Source organism: Protopterus annectens, chromosome 17.part0 (genome assembly GCF_019279795.1).
Source record: "Protopterus annectens isolate FY-2018-M chromosome 17.part0, PAN1.0, whole genome shotgun sequence".
Classification (NCBI taxonomy): Eukaryota; Metazoa; Chordata; order Ceratodontiformes; family Protopteridae; genus Protopterus; species Protopterus annectens.
Genome location: NC_056751.1, coordinates 540,001,928 through 540,023,201, shown reverse-complemented (window position 1 = coordinate 540,023,201; position 21,274 = coordinate 540,001,928). Strand labels below are relative to the sequence as shown.

The 21,274-nt window shown below is 37.7% G+C and overlaps 1 protein-coding gene across 1 annotated transcript in view; it reads left to right on the top strand.

Moving 5' to 3' along the window:
- Positions 1–21,274, top strand: part of LOC122791368 (mucin-6-like) — a 451,712-nt gene that overhangs the window by 223,151 nt on the left and 207,287 nt on the right. The window contains exon 4 of the mRNA XM_044059083.1: positions 6,224–6,271. The gene's annotated coding sequence lies outside the window, so the exon portion shown is untranslated. The remainder of the gene's footprint in view (positions 1–6,223; positions 6,272–21,274) is intronic.

The window sequence follows — 21,274 nt, the reverse complement described above, 5'->3', positions numbered from 1 at the left end:
TATATTCTTTCTTTTGTTTTTTGGCACATTCAGTTGCTGTCTGGTTTTTACTTACTTCTGGTTTGGTTTCCATTCCTGCTTGACGTCAATATGCTTCTGCTGAATTAAGCAGAGAAGTCATCATAGATTTATTCTCCTCATGTTTCAAAACTTTCACTACATTTGGCTCTTGTAAGGTCAGTAGATGTGTGGAGTCCCATGATTGCAGATCTATACATGTAATCAATTTTAAGGAGGCCCATCCCTCCTTCGGTATGGGGAATATATAATCTTGGTATACACTGATTTTTATAAATCATTTGGTGAGTATGAAGCATCCTTCTTGTTTAAATAGCTAATCTAGCCAACACTTTTTGGGGCCAGCCAGTCACTTCAATATTGTACGTTAGGACATGAAGAGCAAATTGATTTATAGCTTGGATCTTGTTCCTAGATGTCATTGCTGTTCTCATGATCAATTTAAGTCTTCTAAAGTATTTCTTATTGAGTTTTATTAGCATTTGTTCATGTTTTATTGCTAATCCTTCATCAGTTCCCAAGTATTTATATACTCCATCATGCTCAAGTTCTTTTATATCACATTATTGTCCCAAACTGATGTTTTCCTGGTGATGCAGTTTTCCTGCTTTAAAGGTTGCTTTTGAACATTTATCAAGACCAAATGACATTCTAATATGATCTGAAAATGTTTTGACAACCGTCAGCTGTGCGTTCATTTCCTCATCTGATGAGCTATACAGTTTTAAATCATCGACAAAGAGAAGAAGAGAAGTCATTGACTTTGTTGTTTTCTAGGAGTCAAATTGTAGCCATGGCCTAAGCTGTTAAGTAAACAGCTTAATGGGTTAATGGCAAGACAGAACAGCAACAGTGACAGTCTCACCCTGAAATATCCCCCTTTGAATTTTTATCCCTGGGATAATAATCTGTCCTTTATCGTGGCTTAATTGCAAAGTGGTCTGCCATTGTTTCATGGTTACTGTAATGTAGTCAATCAGTGTAGATCTTATACTTTTTAAGCACTGTTTTATCCATGAATGTGGGATACTATCAAATGCTTTTTTGTAGTCAGTCCATTCCATACTTAGATGTTTCCCTTTTTTACAGTTCTCCACTATAACTATTTAACAACAAACAATCCTTTGTTCTATATGACTTTATTTTATTGCCCTTTTGCACTACTGCCATAATTGAGTTTTCTTCCAAATGACCATCTGTTAGCGTCAGTTTCTATGTATAGTTTATATGTCGTCAGGGAGGGCAAGTCATTGGTCTATAATTTTTAGGGTAGCTTGCAGATTCACTCATAAGTAAGAGCATTGTTTTGCCTGTTGTTAGCCAGTGTGGTGTCTGCTTGAGGTGCACATATAAATCATTTTTACTCATGGCTAAATTCTCATTCAAAGATGTTAACACTTTTAACCAAAAGTTAGGTACTGCACCTGGGGCTGGGGTTTTCCAGTTAGAGGCTTTTCCTAACTTTGTTTCAATCTCTCTGGCTGTTACTTCATCCCATTTAATATCCTGTACTTTTACTTCTTATTCTTTCTTTTACTTATTCTATCCATTTAGCATCTTTATGTTCCACAGGATCTTCATGGATACTTCTCCAAAATGTATCTACTTCCTTTTTTTGGCAGTCTTTCAATTCCTTTTACCTTATTTCCCAGTTATCTATAAAACATTTTTGGGTCATCAATAAATTGCTTATTTTGTACTTTCCCCTTATATTTATCTGTGTATGTTCTAAGTTTTTTCCACCTGTGCTGAAATTTTTAGTTTGTTTGCAATAGTGCATGATAGATCCTGGTCTGTTCTACTGCTGTGGAGTGCTTTAATCACATCTATCTTTCTTAGTATTTTTGTTGATCGATTCCCTCTTCTATAATCTTCTAACAGTGACACTTCCTGTCTTAATTGCTTTATAGTTTTCTCTATTCGATACTTCCATTATGGTATTCGATCTCTCCCCTTCATTTCCCTCACTACCCTGTGATCTTGTGGTAGAACTTTTTGAGTTATTAAGTTAGTAACACAATAATATATCCTATTTACTTCTGTTGTATCACATGGATCTCTATGGACAGTCCTAATTACTGCATTTATTTGTTTGATCAGACTTCTTACTTTTGGGTTTTATTAACCTTCTGCAGTCTGTTTCTGTCATTGATCTTAATATATCTATCCATGTCCATTAAACCAAGCAACTCTTCTTGTAGCTCATTTGTTTCCAAACTGAGGGCACATCCCTTGTTTCCATTTCCTGTGGGAATTCTATAGAAAGCTCTATAGCATCATCCTGTGGCACCTTCTCTTCAATTTCATCCTGTGTCATCTGTTGCTCTGTCTTATTGTGACTCACTGGCCTATCACTCCTAAGCATTGACTGCATCAGAGTTTCTACAGTCCCCTGTTCCTTTCCTTGCTGTCTAGCTTCTAGTGAATGTTTATACTGGTTTCCTGTGGAAGGCTCCAAAACATCTTGATATGGCACCTGACCAATTGCTACCTGTTCCACTAATTTCCCTTTAATTTGGATATCCATTGCTCTATCTTGGTGTGGTGCTTTCTGCATTCGATTTATGCACTGAATCGTTTGCTTTGCAGCTGCTCCATAACCTCAATTCTTTAACTTTGACTTCTCCATTATTGATCTCCTTTTCTACATTTCCTCTTAGTCTTCCTATTTTTTGTATTCTAAAGCTTTCCATATCCAGATTCCTTTGCCTGTATTTCTCCTCAAATATCTTCGGTGCTGCTCTTTTTGTATTGGTAAGTTTTGCTTTTTCCTTTGCATAAATATTACACCATATTAAATCTATTTTCCTTTCCCTGTCTATATTTCTTCTTCACGTCTCCTGATGATCTTGCTTTTCCTTATTCTGGGGACTCGCTCCATCATACTGTGATATAGTCTGTATTAGACCTTCTACATAAAACCCTTCACTTTGCAGGCACTCCATAACTTCAACTTTTATTTCTTTAATTTCTGCTTTACTAATCTTCTTTTCCACATTCAATTTTGTGTGTTTATTTTTTATTGTGAAATTTTCCATATCAGGATGCCTTTGGCTGTATTTCTCTTCGATTATCTTTGGGGCTGCCTTCTCTATATTACTTAACTTGGCTTTCTCCTTTTCATAAATATACTGCACCATATCAAATCTCTCTTTCTTTGCCATGTCCATATTTCTTTTTTATATTTTTCAAACATCTCTAGGTTTTGTTATTTATATTTTTCGCTTCCTCAGATGCTTCTTTTTCCAAACAGATCTAACTTTCTTGATCTATATACTGTTTTTCAAAAATCTGTTGTATTAATGAACACATTTTTTTTATTTGAAGCTTCTGACAGTTTTTCTGCAGAAATATTTTTCTTTCCTCTAATTTCTCTCTTAATCATTTTATATATCTTTTGTCTGGAAATTCTGGTCATTTTACATAATAGTAACAATACAGAATTTCTTTCTTATCCTCAATAGTCCACTCTATTGTCTTTATTGCTCTTGTTTGGCCAATCAATTTTTGTGATTTTTGTGGACTGCTACTTCCTTCTATAACTGGGGGGGGGCATCCTCCCTCTGGGCCTGGCTTGGCCCCATTGCAAGAATGCTTTGGTATTTTGAGGATTCTACACTGTCATTTTTTCCAGTCCTGGCACCATTGAGCCTACCAGGATTGGGGACTTTTTTATCCTGCATCTTGTGCACCCAGCTACCTTTTTTTGTTTTTGCCTTGCTTCTGTCCATGATGTATGCTATGTAAATACAGTCTATATACCAGTGTCGTCTTGGTGATATTTTGTAAAAAAACCAGGTCCACCTCACGAAGGTACTCGCCAAGACTTGTGGATGAATTCAGTTTCAGCACTACTTCTGTCCTTTGCTTGCTGACTTTTCATGTCTCCATTAAGACCCCACCCTACATGGATCACCTTAAGGCCTTATATGAGTTCTCCAGTTCCTACAGGTTACTGAGAGGCAATCTATGCCTGGTATTTCAGGCATTCTCGGAATCAGACATGATTGATCTTTTGCATATCCACAAAACAAACATCACTAGAAGCACTAGATCCAAGGATTTAAAATTTGCCTGCAACATAAATAGAACATTCTAGGAAGACTGATATGCATGTCAAATGACTCTTGAGATATGGAATTGTCTCCCCATCCATGCTGAAGCAGAGTACATCTGTAACCCTATTCAAAAATAACCTTAACCATTGAATAGAAAATTGTAAATTTGCCCACATTTCTCTAATGAACAGAGATAGATGGTATGTAAACTATATTACCTTACTAACACCTCCCAAAAAGCCCTTAGCTAGCCACCGGCAGAGCTTTGAGATGTATTGTCTCATATATTCATAAATTGTGGTTAAAGGGGTTGATTAATAGGGATAATACTGGTTATTTTAGAGTTTGCCATTCTTGCACTGCCCAAATTCATAAAACATTTATTGGATTTACCAATGAGGCCCATAGCAGCTACTTAAGGAATGAAAATAGAAGCCTTCATGATTTTTGTTGAAAATCATATGAGGAGTGTTGTAAAAAAAGCCTCACTTATAGTAAGGATTTAGCACACTTTATTGAATGTATTACAGGTTGTGTATTACAGGTTGTGTTATAGAAAATGAAGATAATTTTAGTTACCAAAGATGTGTAAACTTTGCATGTAGTATTTTATAAGGAGTGGGCAGTATTTTATATTTATTCCAGTTTGATGACCTAGGAGGTCCACTGGGCTCGGGGAGCCCATTTTCAGTGAAGGCCCGGGGAGAAAAGCTCCACAATACATAGTTTAGTTACATGAATTAATTGCAAAGAATTTTACATACATCCAGTGATTTTACAATGTCAAAAATTGTATTACTAATTCAAATTTTAGATGCGATTTTAAGTTGTAATTTTGCGGTGTTTAGAAATTAAATTCTAGACAAATTAATGGTGTAGTCATCGGGGATGTGTTGGTAAACCTATTTATGAGATATTACGAAGAATATATTTTAAGTCTGATTATAAGTTGTATATAAATATGTATATATGCTTTAGATGATAGGTATGCACAGTGGTGTGCAAGAGTCAGGTCACCAATCACGAAGCTAACATGATGATAATTTTGTAACAAAGTTGCCACATACTTGTTGATATAATATCAGTTGAAACTTTGATATCTTTAGATACTATAACAAATTCCTTCTTCACAATAAAGCAATTATCCACATTAATAACAATCTCTTTTGAGGAATTTGTTTTCACTTGAATACAAGGATGTTTTTATTGTTTTTTTAGTTTTGCCAGCATACAGTACCTTTGAACTATTTGCTGCTGTCACTTTGTAAAACTGATCTTGTTTGAAGAAATGCAGATTTGATCAAAAGAATCTTGCAAATCCACTAAAAGAAAATAAATTGTTTGGGCAGTATTTTCTTGGAAGAAATGGAATGACTAAATTTTGCACATCAGACTACCGGTCTTACCCCCTGCCCCATATGCACTACTGTATGTTATGTTATATTTTGCAGTTGCTGGATGATGCTTTGTTTAAAAAAGGTTATATCTAATCATCCATAATTAAAATCTTTAAAACTGCAGTAATTTTAATTTAATTCTAATTAGTGTCACAATTAAAGAGTAAAAACTGCAGTAATTTTAATTTAATTCTAATTAGTTTCACAATTAAAGAGTAAAGCACAGATAATTTAATACCCAAGATGAATGTTGTTGTGTCTTTCGGCTTTTCCTGGTTAGGGGCCGTCACAGCGGAACTCCGGTCCGCTAATGATTGGCAGTAAATTTTTACGTGCCGAGTTGCCGGCCCTGAAACACAACCTTCAACGAAGGTATGCCCATTCACGCATGTCTCCACACAGAAGACGCTCTAGCTGAGAATCGAACAGGACAACGTCTTACTGTGAGGCGACAACTCTACCGCAGCACCACCACCACCACAGTAATACCCGAGATGAATGTAAGACTCATAAATAAAGCATCTGCAACAGTTACGTAAAATTTTCATGTCATATTATGAAATAAGCTGTGCTGTTTAGTATGGTTAAATACATTTGTAAATGTTTATGGACAATAAAGATATACTTGGCATTTACTTAAATGTGAAAATAACTGTTTTGAAGTAATTAAATGTTCATTAATAGCAAATAATAGAAAATGAGCACAGCGTATTTACATTATCCTTTTTTGTTCTTTTGCTACTCTTATAGCTGCAACTACAACCACAAAAGCAGCTAGAACGAAAACTACAACTACAAGTAAGAGTGCTGTTTGTGTTTAAATATAAATTTGCACTTGGAATGCTTTTACAGTGAAAAGGAACATATTTTGCCATAGAAGAAAGAGTGCCTCTTTTAATTATTTAGTGGATGATCAAGTTATTATTTAGAAATTTAGAGGTGCACCTTCCTTCTCAAATTATCCAATATGTTTATTTGATTTTATAATAACTTGATATAACATAAGTTTTGGCAGTTTTTGTCCAGTGTTATTTAATGTGTTATAGTTAAATTATTTGATATTTTCTCTGTGTGCCTACAGCTAACCATCTACTGCCTGACTGCACCATTTTTCCTTATTGTCCCCAGTACAATACCGTGGGGTTAGGACTTTATCAAATGTGGTTCATGCAGGGAAAGTGATGTGGAGCAACATACATCATTACATGTGCTGGCCATCCATGCTAGGAAGGATTTTGTTGGTTTGCCGTAACACAGAGAACATAGGGTCATCACATACATCAACATGTGACATCAGTTAGCATCATCCTCCTTAAGATGGTGTAGTTTTACTGTCTATCTTTCCCCTCTGCCCTCCCCAACTCCTCCAGTACCCAGGTCAATACTCAAGCTCAGATTGTCTAGGTTGTACTCTTTCTACTTTATATAGCAATAAATACAAATACTTACAAAATGTTTCTGCTTTGGAAATAAAAAAGCTAATAATAATTTAAAAAGGGAAACACAAATAGCAAGCTGCTGTTACAGTGTTGAACTTTAGCATATCAGAGAAACCAACAAAAGGTGCAGTGCTCAAAATATTTGTGTGTGTTCTGAATCAGAACACAATGATTTATCACCACTGTGTCCAACAAGAGTTAATCCCCTCCCTACTGTGACTAACAAGAGTTAATCCCCTCCCAACCCTTCCATGCAGTTGCTCTTTCTACCACCTTTGTTGTACCAACAAAAAACAGAAAGTAATTAACTATGAATATCATGTGGCATACTTGTTGAAGACGTTTGTCATTTGACCTTATTAGATATGTACAATTTATATTTCTTTATTGTATCAATTTGCTAAAGTTAGGGAGAATTTTCAGTTTACATTGTTAATGTGATAAGATCAAAGCAGTAAGACCATGCTATTAGTTTCATCTTTAATATCAATGGCAACTCAAGGCTGAAGGATTCCTAAAAAGCAAGTGTTCTTGCAAAGCACATATTCCTATGGAATATGGGTGCAACTGCTGAATGAATCATTTCTCGTATTTGTTGCACTGTATTAAAACATCAAAGCATGTTGCCAAAATCTGCCCTCAGCATACCTTATTTTAGCAACAATTTATAGTTTCAGCACATATTATTAAATACATTTGGGGGTGAAATCAGTATTATACCATTTTTTTGTACTGGCTGATTTTAAATTGCTATATAAAAGTTATCCCGAATTGTGACTTTATTTCGGCCAAACTATTGCTCATGTCATTTGAGGCTGTAGTAGGCAAAGGATTAAATTAGTTTTCCTTTTGCAGGCAGGGTCAGTTGTATATTGAGTCAAGAGGCTTTAAACCAATACAGATTTATTTTCATTTTCTTAATTTCATTTGGATAGTTCAACTAAGCATTTATCTTTTTTTTTTTGCATTCCAGATAATATGAAGGTGTTAGATGATTCCCTCTCCTCCCTAGACCTAAACAAATGTTCAGTTCTCCAAAGCTTAACAGTTTACTGTCAAGAATGAGACCCCCTGTTAAACAAAGAGCTAAAGTCCTGATTGTGATGTACGTAAGCTCAGTAAAACCTAATGTCTTAGGCACCAGAGGGAGATAGTTACACAAGTTCAGTTAAACTAATGTCTCAGGCACTGGAGGGAGACAGTTACACAAGGTTAATAAACATAGGACGCAAGTACAGGAGGGAGATAGCTGCACAACCTTAATTAAAATAGTGGCTGCTGCACTTGAGGGAGTTAGCTACACAACCTCAGTTAAACTAGTGGATCAAGCACCTGAGGTAGGTAGCTACACTAGGTAAATGAAATTAGTGGCTCAAGCACTGGAGGAAGATAGTTACACAAGTTAAGTGAAACAAGTGGTTCAGGTACAGGAGAGGGATAGCTGGGCCCGCTACTGTACTTACATTTGACAGAAATGAAGTGTACATCAGTGTAAGGTATACTCCAGCAACAAGCAAGTAGGAATGGGAGGAGTTCCTGCCAAGCAGTGTATGCTGCATCTAGACCTGGGCCTGCCTAGTAGTATGCATGTATGGAGCCTCCCTTTGTGAGCCACACCCATTGGTTGCTGCAGGGATCGGGAGTTAGAGCAGAGAAACAATAATCATGATAGCTACCTGGATGATGTCCTCCCATGGATGGCTTTTGTTCCTTGTGGGAATAAATATAATGATCAACTCGCCCACATGGAAAGAATTTATGCAGCTTTAAGTCGTGAGAAGGTTGATAGCTGTCAGACAGAAGGGGCATAAAAAGGATATAAAATTATTTCAGATACCTTATACAAATATATTTTAAACAAGAGAGAAGATATGCATGAAGTTAAAATGTTTAATGTATTATCTAGCTGTTCTGTATGAGTTCACAAGGCATATACCAATAAGTTGCAAAGGAAAAAAAAAACAAATATGGAGTATGATTCGATCTCCAGACTGTATCAAACTGACTAGTAGTTGATGTGGTATTATTTAAAATATAGCTTCCACATTAGCATTATGGTACAACAGGATGACATTATTGATTTTTAACCATATGGGAGTATATGTGCCCCATTTGACATATCTGACCATGGCTAAGAGTCCAACAACATTGTTAGACCAATAATAATGTTCATACAGGTGTGCAGGAACATATTGTTATGTAACAGGGTGACATAACTATGTATAAGCCGGATGATGGTAACTTCCTTCTAGAGGAATTGCTGGGCAGCTTTAATTATACTAGATGACCACCCTTTGTTTGGGAGGGTGGAAGGTTATGTAATGGATGCAGTAAATTGGGTAAGATATTAATTTTGAATGACTTAATTATTCTCATCCGTAGCAAGAAATGATTGCATCATCTAAGTCTGAAATTACATTTACTCTTGCTTTTCATAATAATAATGACAGGAATTAAACATTCAGCTAAATATTTAAGGCCAAGAGAACCCTGAGCAGTTCTCAGATGACAATTGTTACAAAGCTTTTGCAATTGTCGCAAAGCTTTTGAACGTGTTAGGTCATTTTTAATGCACTGTGCATTGAAAAAGAACTAACATTTGAAAGCTTTGCATTTATTGTGTTTTATTGTGCTTTAATAAACAGTGTTGCCTTGACAGTTGGACCCTTGGTTTTTTATCTGTTGTTGACTTTTTCCATTGGGTCAACTTGGCCACACTCAGAAGGTCTTTTTGGGATTGAGCTGACTTAAATGACAGGTTTGGATGCCAAGTCCTTCATAGCTTTCATGCCAGCAGAGAGAGAGAGGGAGAGTTGAGCCCTTAAAGGACAATACTATGGAAAAAAATACACCCCTGCCATAAACAACACACCAAAAAGAAAGGAGGGTGGAGAGAGGGAACAGCTACTACAGCAATAACCATTCGAACATCATCTGTTTTGGCACTATGTTTATAATATTGACCGCTGCTGCAGTAGCCTTTGCTATGTGGTTAAAAGTACTCTAGTTTACTACATTTGGGATGTGGAAGGGAAAAGGTCCAGGAACTCCTGGAAAATGTTCCTAGCAAATCCTAATCTAGGACATTAGAAGGAATCAAGCTTATAATCCCTTGTAAATGTATGTATACGTGACCGAGTTGTTGCTTCTGCAATACTTCTACAGTGTAACACTTCCCAAAAAGCAATAGATGAAGTCAAGGCCCAGGTAGAATGGGCTTTGAGCCTGCTTATATATTTGTGTTGTGGTGAGTATAACAAAAGGTAATAGCTCATGGCAACCATTTGATAATAGTCTGTTTTCACACAGGTTATTCCTTTTTCTTACCTTTGCATGAAATGAACAACTGGTCTAAAAATCTGAAATAATTAGTTCTGCCAAGATACTTGAGTTGGGTGCCTTGATCAAAGCCAGCATTTCTGTTATATTTATGTGCTTGCATCTGTCCTTGGTGTTCCACAAACCTTGCACATTTATTCCTCCTGAAACTGCTCCCCAAGCAAACTCTGTGGCATGTGTGGTGAATGACTGCTTTGCAGCATGGAGAGAGAAGGAGAGACCTGGATTTGTGGAAATTTGTTGTCTCTTCTGGCAAGCCACAGCACTGGGACTTAAAAAGACAAAGCATGTTGGTGCTGGGACCAAGGAGACTTTAAACACCATTGTATCTTTCTCTAGTGGATCCTTACTAGTGGTATCATGAGAATCATATATAACATGAGTCCGAAAATCCTGAGGTATTCCCTCCTAGTGTCCAAAGTCTGAGTGGAAAACCTTAGAAATATATTCGGATATAGGTCTATTTTTTTTCCTGTGAAGGAAAAGTTTATTGAATTGAGCTTTGTGAGGGAGTCAAAAAGATATTTGAATGTTGTCTTGCAATCCCAGCTCATGTAAAAAATTTCCCATCCAAGCGAGAAAATCCTGACACCTTGAAAATGACTCTACAATGATAAGCAAGTCATCTAAATATGGAAAACTGGCATACCCTGCAGACACTTTGTGAGAACTCTTGGTGCAGTGGATCTCCCAAAGGGTAAGGCAGAGAACTGGTAATATGAATCAGAAACACACAACTTTAACAAACGTCGGAAGCCAAAATGAACAGGGATGGGATGATAAGCATCTTTTAAATCTAGTGTAGCCAGGAAACTTAAATGAGGAAGAAGAGGCAACAGGTTGTGAAGTGACAGCATTCTGAATTTGGGCACTATCGCAAACGCCAAAAACAACCTTGAATAACAATCTTTCCCAACCAGAGAAGGAAGAACTGGCTTTATCACTCATGTTTTGAAGACATAGAGAACTAGAGGAGTCTTGGTGGTTGAGGAATTGCCATCTGGAAAGGAGGGATTTCCTACTACTGCCACCTGTAACCTTGATAAATGATCTTCAGTACCTATTTGTCAGAAAGTATCTATTGAGAAAGATTAAAGTGGATAGTCAGACTTTCTGGAAGTGAAAAGGGACTTCCAGGGCAGAGCGGGTAGAAGGTCCTTAAATAGTCATTCTGACTTGTTGGACTGTCTTTGTTTTTTGGAATCTCCCTGCCATTTCTTCTTAAACATCTCTTTACCGACTTTTTGGTGAGGTTGTTTTTTTTTTTTTTTGTTTGTTTGTTTTTGTGTTTTTTTTTTTGCCGAAATTGGATGATGGTTTTGAGAATCCCTTATAAAATTTGGAAATGGAGGGCTGAAAAACATTATAGAGATTCCCTATGTCAAATTACCCCTCTTCTCACAATTTTGGTAATCTCTGCAAGAAAGAAACCAAAAACTAAATCTCTGTCCAAAGGGGAATTTAAAATGTCATTTTTCACATCATCTGGAAGGTTCTGAGAATGCAGCCAGACAAACTTCCTAAAACAGTATCAGTGACCACAGCCGAGGAAGAAGAACCAACTCCCCATTCACACACTGTAAACAGTGAGTTGTGATCTGTGAAATGTAAGAAACAAGGGTTGTGCACAACATTCTGACCAAATAGGGAAGTCTTTCCTGTTCCCTCTTCTAGGACCTATAAGACTGGCACTCCCTTTCCCACTGAGGGGACCCCAGCAGCTGCAAAGGATGTGGCTCACACCTGTTCGATAGCGGCTGCGTATGATACACCAGATGGATCCAGGGTAAAACATGAGTGGCCTGAGGAATAAGCTATGGTCACAGCAGTGAATCACCTGCAGCTGAGGTAAACTGGTAGTCTGCTGTGAGGCCAAGGGTGTTTGCTTAAACTATTGTTTTTGTGGCTGGAAGAAGGACCAATCATGGGTCTAGCAGTTTGTTCCATAATCAAGCAGAAAAAAAGTGGTGCCACTTTCCCAAGGAAAACAAGCAGCACAAGCCAGTAAAAAACTGAAGTCTTTCAAAGTCACTTTGTTTTTTACTCACAAATGCAGTAAAAAGAACTTAAAACGCTTTGTCTGCCCCACAAAAATTAAAATAAACATAATGTCTCCTCAGAAAAAAAAAATGTTTTTCAATTACGTTTAACTACTTTTAACCTGACCAAAAAAAAAAAGTGTGGTCCTGTTTAAAAGTACAGAGAAGTCCTCATTGGCCCACTCTCTACAATGTCAAGAAAGCTCTAAAGGCATTGGTACCCAAACCTGTCTTTTTAGTGTGTTCAGTTTGACTGATTGCTTGGGCATGTAGATGGTGCCTTGAAGCTCTGGCAGCTGGCTGTTATATCCTTGGCAGGATATAAAGCGATATAGTTAAGACTACTGCAGCAGTGCTCAATATGACAAATGTCTTGTAATCCTGTAACTTGCCCATAAGTAGATTTGTTTTGTGTGAGTAAATGTGTGTGCCCTGTAGACTCCCAGACTAGTTTCTCTACACTGAGTACCAAGATAAGATCTGACTGTCCAGGTGATTCTGAACTGGATAAAGCAGATAGCATTGAATGAAAAAGTTCTGTCTTCATAGGTTTATAGGTTCTGTCTTCATAGGTTCATAGGTTTATACTACGATAACAATCACCAGAGTCTATAGAAGCCTAGCCATGCAGGCCAACCCATTTTTGTCCCAGAGTGCCCTTGGATGCCTATATACCAGGGTATGTTGCTAAAGAGGTAGCAAAAGGTTGTATGGGGGAGGGTATCTCATTTGGAGATTAATTTACTTACTGCTGACCTCTGTCAATCAGAGACATGGGGCAAGACCATGGAATGAATTTGTGATTTCCCATTTGATGATCAAGGTTTCTTTTGAGCAAGGTCAGGCATGAATTCTGCTTCACATAGATGGGGAGCTTATTCCATAGTGCGGGGATCCTTTGAGACACATATCAGACCCTCCTGCAGGTTCTGTTTATGTCGCAGACATAGCTCAGGTCCTTGGATCTAGTGTGTCTGGTGCTGTTTGTCTTGTGCATGTGAAAGAGATTTATTAGAACTGGATCTGAGAATGTCTAATATGTTAGGTGTAGATCGCTTCTCAGTAACCTGTAGGAGACTGAGTACAGAGACAGGAACCTAATGCAATCTGTGTAGGATGGGGTATTTATACCCTGGATTCTCCTGGTGCGAAACCTTTGAGGACATTCCAAGTGCCTGATTAGGTATATTCCAAAGGGGGCATTGTGCTCAGTAATGTGTCTGATAAGAGCTGAGAAGAGTGGTACTACTGCTTTCTTAGAACTGGATGCCATAGCTTTGTAATGAGTTGGGCAACATAGAATAATTTCCTCACTATCTTTGCTTCATGGTGGTCTAACACCAGATTACTGCCTTCATATGTTCCCCAGATCCCTAGCTATCAGGTCAACCTTTAGGGGTGTTCTATTGATGAATTAATTAGTTTTGGTAGACTGTTTGCCAAAGGGCCCTGTAATGCATTTCTTTGCATTGAGTTTTAATCCATATCTTTTGCACCAGTCATCTGTTTGTGTAAGACCCTCTTGTAGGATGTTGGTATCTTGGGGGCAATCTGTGATGGCTCCCAGTGTACAATCTTCAGTGAACTTGATGAGCCAGAGGCCTTTGATATTAGCCTTGTCTTCCGAGAAGTGGGCTCAACATGGAGCGCTGGGCTACTCTGCTTTTGAGTTATCTAACCAATCATGGCTTATTTGGTCCTATCTGTAAGCCATATGGCAATTCAGAGAGTTATGTAGGGATTTATGCCTAGTTCTGAGACTTTATCAGCAAAACCTGTGGGGAATATTGTATTGAATGCCTTGACAAAGTCAAGGTTTGAGGTATGCACTGTTTTCCCCTTTCATCCATAGCCATAACCCTCTCGAAAAAGTCTATCAGGTGAAGTAGGCAAAACTTTCCCTTAAAGCCAAACTGAGATGGGTCCAGTGTCTTTAGGCTGCCAATGGCCCTGTTGATAATTTCCATGATAATTTGTTCCATAGCATTGCATATTAGACTTGTCAGACTGATATGTTTGTAGTTCCCAGGATTATTTTATGGTCTACCCTTATGAAGGGGGATGACTGTTGTGGCCCTCCATTCACCCGGCATGTAACCTGTTTGAGGCTGAAGTTGAGGAGTTCTTTAACTGGTCCACTAGGTCATGTTTTAGACTATCTGGGTTATTTAGGAGGCATCTGGGGATATTGGCAGGGCCAAATGAAGCAGTGTTTTCAGACTTACTGAATGCCTTCAAGACCTGCTACCTGTTGACAGATGAGTGGTGGTGGGGGGAGTATGAGTGAAATTAGAGACAGATTTATCAACCAGTAGATTTATGTCACCCTGGTCAATGAAGGTTGTGCCATTTAACACCAGTTTTACACACTGCTCAGTATCACTTTTAAGGTTGTGATTTTCCTTAGCCTGGGAGGCTATCCTGACCTCGTAATTGGCCTTGGTGGACTTCATTAGACCTTTTAGTAAGAATCAGAGAGCTCTTGTCATTGTGAGAAGTGCTCTTTCTGATTTTGGCCATGACTTTTTGTTGTTATATAGCTTGCTAAGGTAAAGATTCCACTAGTGTAGTTTGTTTTTGGTGTTAGATCTGGTCTTACTTCAGGTATGTACAGCAGCATCAATGCAGCCATTATGTACAGGGTTTTTGTAAATAATTCTGCATAGGTAGCAGTGTTCTTGGAGTTTGAGGAGCCATATATTTTGACAAACTGCCTCTTAATAGGATGTAGTTTGCTTTAGTATAGTTCATAAGTATTATGACTTTAGTTGTTTTTCTGGGTTGATTTTTATTTTGAGGGAGACAGCTTTGTGGTTTGACTTCATCAATGAGGAGGTGGCACAGGAAGGTGTGATGCTTTCCCATGTTGGTGAATACTAGGTCCAATATGTTTGATCCTTTGGTTGGAGAGTGCACTGTCTGATCCACGGTGTTTGTGTTGATAAATTCCAGGAAACTTAGTGCCAGTGAGTTAGAGACAGGAAGTGCATGCTTCCCAGTCTATACAGGGGTAGTTAAAGTCTCCCTTGAATAGGGTATTCAGTTGGATGGTGAACACCTGTAGTAGGTCAGGTAAGAGTTGTGAGCTTCTTGGGTCATAGAAGGTGACCTGTAGCTGGCCAGGACATGATAGGGAATCTTGTCTATGGAGACTTGGATGTGGATGAACTCCAGGGCAAGATCCTGTTTAAGAAACTTAGTGTTGTGTTTGCTGCTAACATAGATGAGACACTTCTATCTTTAGCCCCTGTCTGTTCTGCTGTTGGTCTAAATGTGTGGAAGGCACTATAGCCTTCCACTTCTGGAGTACTTTCTGTAGCTTTGAACCAAGTCTCAAAGACAGTACAGATGTCTATATTCTCCAGAGTTACAAGAGCTTGAAAGATGTGGAATTTCTTATTTAGATTCCCAGAATTGAGCACTAGCACCTTAAATTTGCTTTTAGTTTTTTTTCATTTTTTTTTTTTTTGCTATTTTGCCAGTTCTGCTACTTTGACATTGCCTAAGGCTCTAGGGGTATGGATAAATTTTAGGCAGTATCTGAAAATCTAGGGGGACAGGTGCAGACCATCCTTGATAATGCAACATGGTCTGATAACCATGTTCTCCCATGCTGATTTATATTGGATTCCTTTGGAGTGACACCAGAAACTAAGCCAATTGTTAAACTCAGGCATTTTCTGTTCATACTGTGGTATCATCCTCGGTGAAGGTAGAATGCTGCTCAATGCAACCACATCCCTGTAACATATTCACAGAGATCCACAATGTCTTTTTTTTTGTATACTCCAGTGTGATACACCTGAGATCATTTACAGCCAAATAAAATAGTATTTGTACCTGGGTTATGTTGCAAATTCTAGCTTCACATAGGCAACTAACCATTATTTTCTCCTTGTCCATCCTAGTGAGAGGAGTACCTGTATGTCATACAGTAGAATCCCCTATGACAACAGTGATAGGTAAAGTGTCTGCTTCCATTATGGGCTTTAATTTTGGGGGATCATTGGGTGTAGGCTTATGTGTGGTGTTGGCAGAGCTAGATCCAGCACTAGGTGACGTAGGCAGTTGCTAGGGCCCACTGACTGGCGGTTACTACAACATTTAATTTTAATTAAACAATTTAAAAAAGTTTACATTTCTTCTTTAAGGATGCACTCTGCATGCATCTTAATTACAACACACACAGCCCACAGACAGAGTTCATGCATCACAACTTGTGGGATATTATTTCATGGAGAAGTTCCTTGAATTGGAGCTTAGGAGACACACAAAGAGGGAAGAACATTCCTTCAGCAGATACGTGTGTGTTTGTGTGTGTGTGGCTACAGGAAACAAGAGCCTTAATCCTGCGCACCAACTACCAGACTATTAATTTAGTCATTACAGGTGACATTCTGAAATGGATAATTGTGTCTTGTATTGGTTCATACATTGTGTTTCACTGCTTAATGGAAAACAAAACCTTCAAAACTACAGGGGTATATTTCCAAGGAATGTGAGTTCAGTGCATTTTCAAAGGAATGTGAGTTTCAGTGAATTTATTTTTCAATGTACAGCTGTTTTGTTTAGCAAACAGCCACCAGTGTTTGTGCTATAGAATTTGAAAGTAGTGTTAGTAGAATAATGGGTAGAATACTTGCCCTTGGTGTGTAAGGCTGTGGGTTTTACTCCCCAAGGGTTTATATTACTTCATTGAGTTTTTGGAGACTCAAAGTTCATATGGTCAAAACCATATAATCAAGTTTCCGAAAAGTCAAATAAAAAAAAAATTCTACATTTTTGCACCCCCCCCACCCCCTGCAAATTATATATGCAAACTTCAAGATTGCACTAAAGTGGGGAAAAGGGTCAAGTCCCCTTTGAAGCAGTTCTATCGGGATCATGGAAATGACAGTTTTCCTACTGTAGTGTGATCTCAGAGTTGGTGTGTATAATTTTCAGGGGTTGCGGGGCATGTAAGGGGGCTTTCCCCCCTACAAAAATGTTGATTTATTTTTTATTTCGAGTTTTCAGAAACTGGATTATATGTTCTCCACCATATGAATATTGAGTTTCCAAAAACTCAATGAAGTAATATAAGCCCTGCACTTTAAGGGGGGGTGGGGGTGCACTCAGGAATGTGTGATCTTGTGGATGTGATGTTAAACTGAAGCCCTATCTGTCTTTGTTAATGGTAGGTGTTGTGAGATCTTTTACATCCACCTGAGCTATCAAAAAGAGTAGGGGGGAGGTTCTGCAATACCCTGGCCAAATTTCCCTTAGTAGCATAAATACACTAAGGGGCTACCATGAAAAGATGCTTCTAGCCTAGTGGGACTAACCTGGTCAACAAAGGATAATTAAATTAAAAAAATTTCAAAAGTAAAGAAGAAAATAGTAAGAATAAAATAGTTTGCACGTTGACAGTTTTGAGCAATTTTATGGTAAGTGGGTGAGAGAGACAAGTAATGGGACACCAGAAATGCTGCAGGAAGGAGAGGTTGGTCCATTCCCCTCCCTAAGTCCCCATTTGACCATGATCCAGTTCAAGGTGTTAGGTTTTGCTTTTTGTTTTTGCTTTAGTGATTGCTGAGGGTAGGTGTTGCAATTTGACGGCTTGCGGGGTCATTGAGGCTTGGAAAGGTTTCTCTGAGTGCCTCAGGATAAGAAGGTCTATGTGTGTGGTGAGCAGTATCTGTGAAGGATCTATTGTGTGCATTTTTGACCACAGTGTTTGTAAGAGAGATTTTTGCCTCTAAGGACATTATGCATGTACATATCTCGTATACTGGGTTAGTTTCTTTAAGGATTTAAGTTTGTCTGAGTACATAACACAATTGCTACGTTGTCTAAGGATGCCCATATCTACCAAACTGGCCACAGAGACATTAGGAAATTGCAAATCTATGTTGTCAGAACTTGTATTAAGGTTGGTCTATTATGGGTTAGGTCTCAGTTTTACTGGGGCCATCTGAGTAATGTCTAGAGTGAAGGCTAGATGTTAGATAGTGCTATGATTATACTGCTGTTTGATACTCTTAACTAGCTGCCCTAAGCTTAACTCCATGCAAAGCTTTTCTGCGTTACTGGTTAAAGGCCTAAGAACAGCTTTATAGGTTTGCTTCTGTACAGGGTACTGCTAACCAACATTGAGCAGTGAACAACTCTGCACAAATAACCCCAATTTATAGTAGATAGAAAAAAAAAACTAAGAAATAACTCCCTTGCCCAATAAATGACTTCACTTTAAGCTCCATGGAGTGTCTCCCAACTCAGAGAGAATCCATGTAAGCACCTTCTGCCACAAATGGATAATTCTGCAACTTTGTAATGTAAATGCACAGCAAAAGTAGTTCTCAAGTATGCATTAACACCAACTAAGTCCCTAAAATGCCCTCTGGCTGATGAAACAATCTCACTTTAAGCCTCCTTGTGTGTTTCCCAAACTGGACTGACCAGGCTACTTTACTGCTACCTTGTAGTACTGGAATAGCAGTTTCAGTCTCCTTAATGTAAAAACAATATTTGGTTATCCAGAAGTGAAAAGGTACCAACTATCTGCACGTAATTGTCACTTGAAGCCCCCTTACGTGGTTCTGAACTCAGACCCGGCCAACCTTTCTACTTTCACTAGAATTGCACTCCCAGTCTTCTTAATGTAAAAGCACACTTTAGTTAGCCAAAAGTAAAAGGTATCAGCAGCAAATCACATAACTAGCTCTGAGTAATTCTCACTTTAAGCCTCCCCATGCATTTTCCAACCAAGTCTGACCAAGGGTACCTTACTATTGCCACTGGAATAGCAGTCCTAGTCTTCTTAATGTAAAAACACACTTTGGTTAGCCAAAAGTGAAAATGTACCAACAGGCTGCAATAAGTAATTGCCATGTTAAGCCTCCTTGTGCGTTTCCAACGCAGACAAACTAGGCTACCATTTTACTCCCACTAGAAATACAGTCCCAGTCTACTTAATGTAAAAGCACACTTCAGTTAGCTACAAGTGAAAATGTACCAGAGACAGGTCTAACAAATAGTTACAAGTAACAACAAGGTGACTCTAAATCAGACAAGCCAGCATTGAGGAACATACACTCTTTAAGAAATGACTTTTTTTCGTATACTTCCAGTTCAGACCCATACCAGCTTGTGGCATCCAGAACTTTTTTGGCTCTGGCTTCTTTATCTAAGTGACTTACCAGCAAATAATAGGAAGTATTAGAAGAGGCAAGGGGTTATTAAAAAATGAAGCTAATATTGTTAGTCTAGGATGTCTTGCAGTTGTGAAATTTATATTTGTTTGTCACTTATTCATATTTTCAAATTTATGTTAATAATTCAAACTGAAAGACCTACATGTTGCTGAGGTGTATAGTGTGAAAAACAAATGTGGGTCACAGGACAGGTCACTGTCAGTGCTGACTTATATCACGTTATACTGGAAATATTGCTAGTTGTTTGCTAGTAATTATGAAAATAAGTAATATTTCCATATGTACTTAATACTTTAAAAAACAATTGACTTAAACGGTTGCATGACATTAAGCAAGATCTTAGATGTTATTGAAGAAAATCATCTTTGATATTTCACTCTAAACTGCATATCTTGAGAAGATATTCAGTAGTATTTGTTTTGCTAATTATATAGTTAAGCATATGTTTTCATAGTTCTGTAAATATTTCAATAAACATGCACTTATAGAGAAATCACTTGCCATTTGAAAGCTTATGTCTGGTTAACAAAAATGGTCTAAAAGTATATGACTAGGCTGTGCAATTTTCAAGATATGAACATTTGTTTGTGACAGTTTACAGCAAATATAATTTGGGGTTTGTGTACATTATAAAATATCGCAGTATATATATCTATATATATATATATATATATATATATATATATATATATATATATATATTTATAAAAGACTATGAATGCATCCACTATTATCATTGTAAAGAATACTGCTTAATGATAACATTGCTATTTTTACAGTTTTAATAACTTTTATTGTTCACAAAATGTTTGCATTTGTTTATCTTATGCTTTTTAAGTTTATTTTTTAAAAGTTCTGGAATGCAAAATGTATATAGGGTGCTAGACATGTGTCATTGTACACCACATAGGTGTTAATGAGTTAAGGCAATTTTAGAGTACACTGAATGTCTAAGGGGAGGGCCTTCCCAGTTTCTTCTTTTAGTAACCAGTAAGACACAAAGGAGATAAGACTTTGAAGAGCTTTTACAGACAGGTATACGGAAGATCAGACTGAGAAGAGTTTCCAAGGCTAGATAAAGAAGGGTGAATACAAAATCATACCGGTTTCGGCATATAGCCTTATAATGATAAATCTGGTTGTCATGATTTATTGAATCACAAAGAAAAAGCATGGATTATTAGACTTGGTGGATTGTTTTATCCAGGCTTAAATGAACATTTATAAGTTTTTTGTATAGACTTTGTAAACCTTTCATTATAAGCATGTGGTCCTATACACTGGATGATTGTGTTTCCCTGGGAAATCTTTATACATGTAAAAACGGGGTGTATTTATTAGCCCAATTTAAATTGTAACATACAACTTGAAATGGACTCTCATCAATTTGTATAGCTAGTTAGCTTTCTGGCTATATATAGTCAGTTAATTGAATGTTTTGGTATCACTGAAGAAGGCTATATGCCGAAACCAGTATGATTTTGTATTCACACTTTTCACTCTTAAAAAATAATTAAAGTGTGTTCTATTGTGCTGGCTATTGTTTTTTGGATACTATTGAAGTTTCTTTTGGCCGTTGCACCAGCCTTGCGTGCAAGGTTTTGTTGTGGTGTTTCCTGTAGATAAAGAAGGGGCAGGCAGCTCAAAAGGCTCCAAGTATGAAAGCATGACAACAATAGACAATAGAGAGAGAAGGAGGTAAACAAAGCAAGAACAAATTGAAAGCCCACAACAAACAGGACAGCAGATTCAGCTAAATGTGGCGCTGTGAAAAGTTGAAGAGACAGCAAC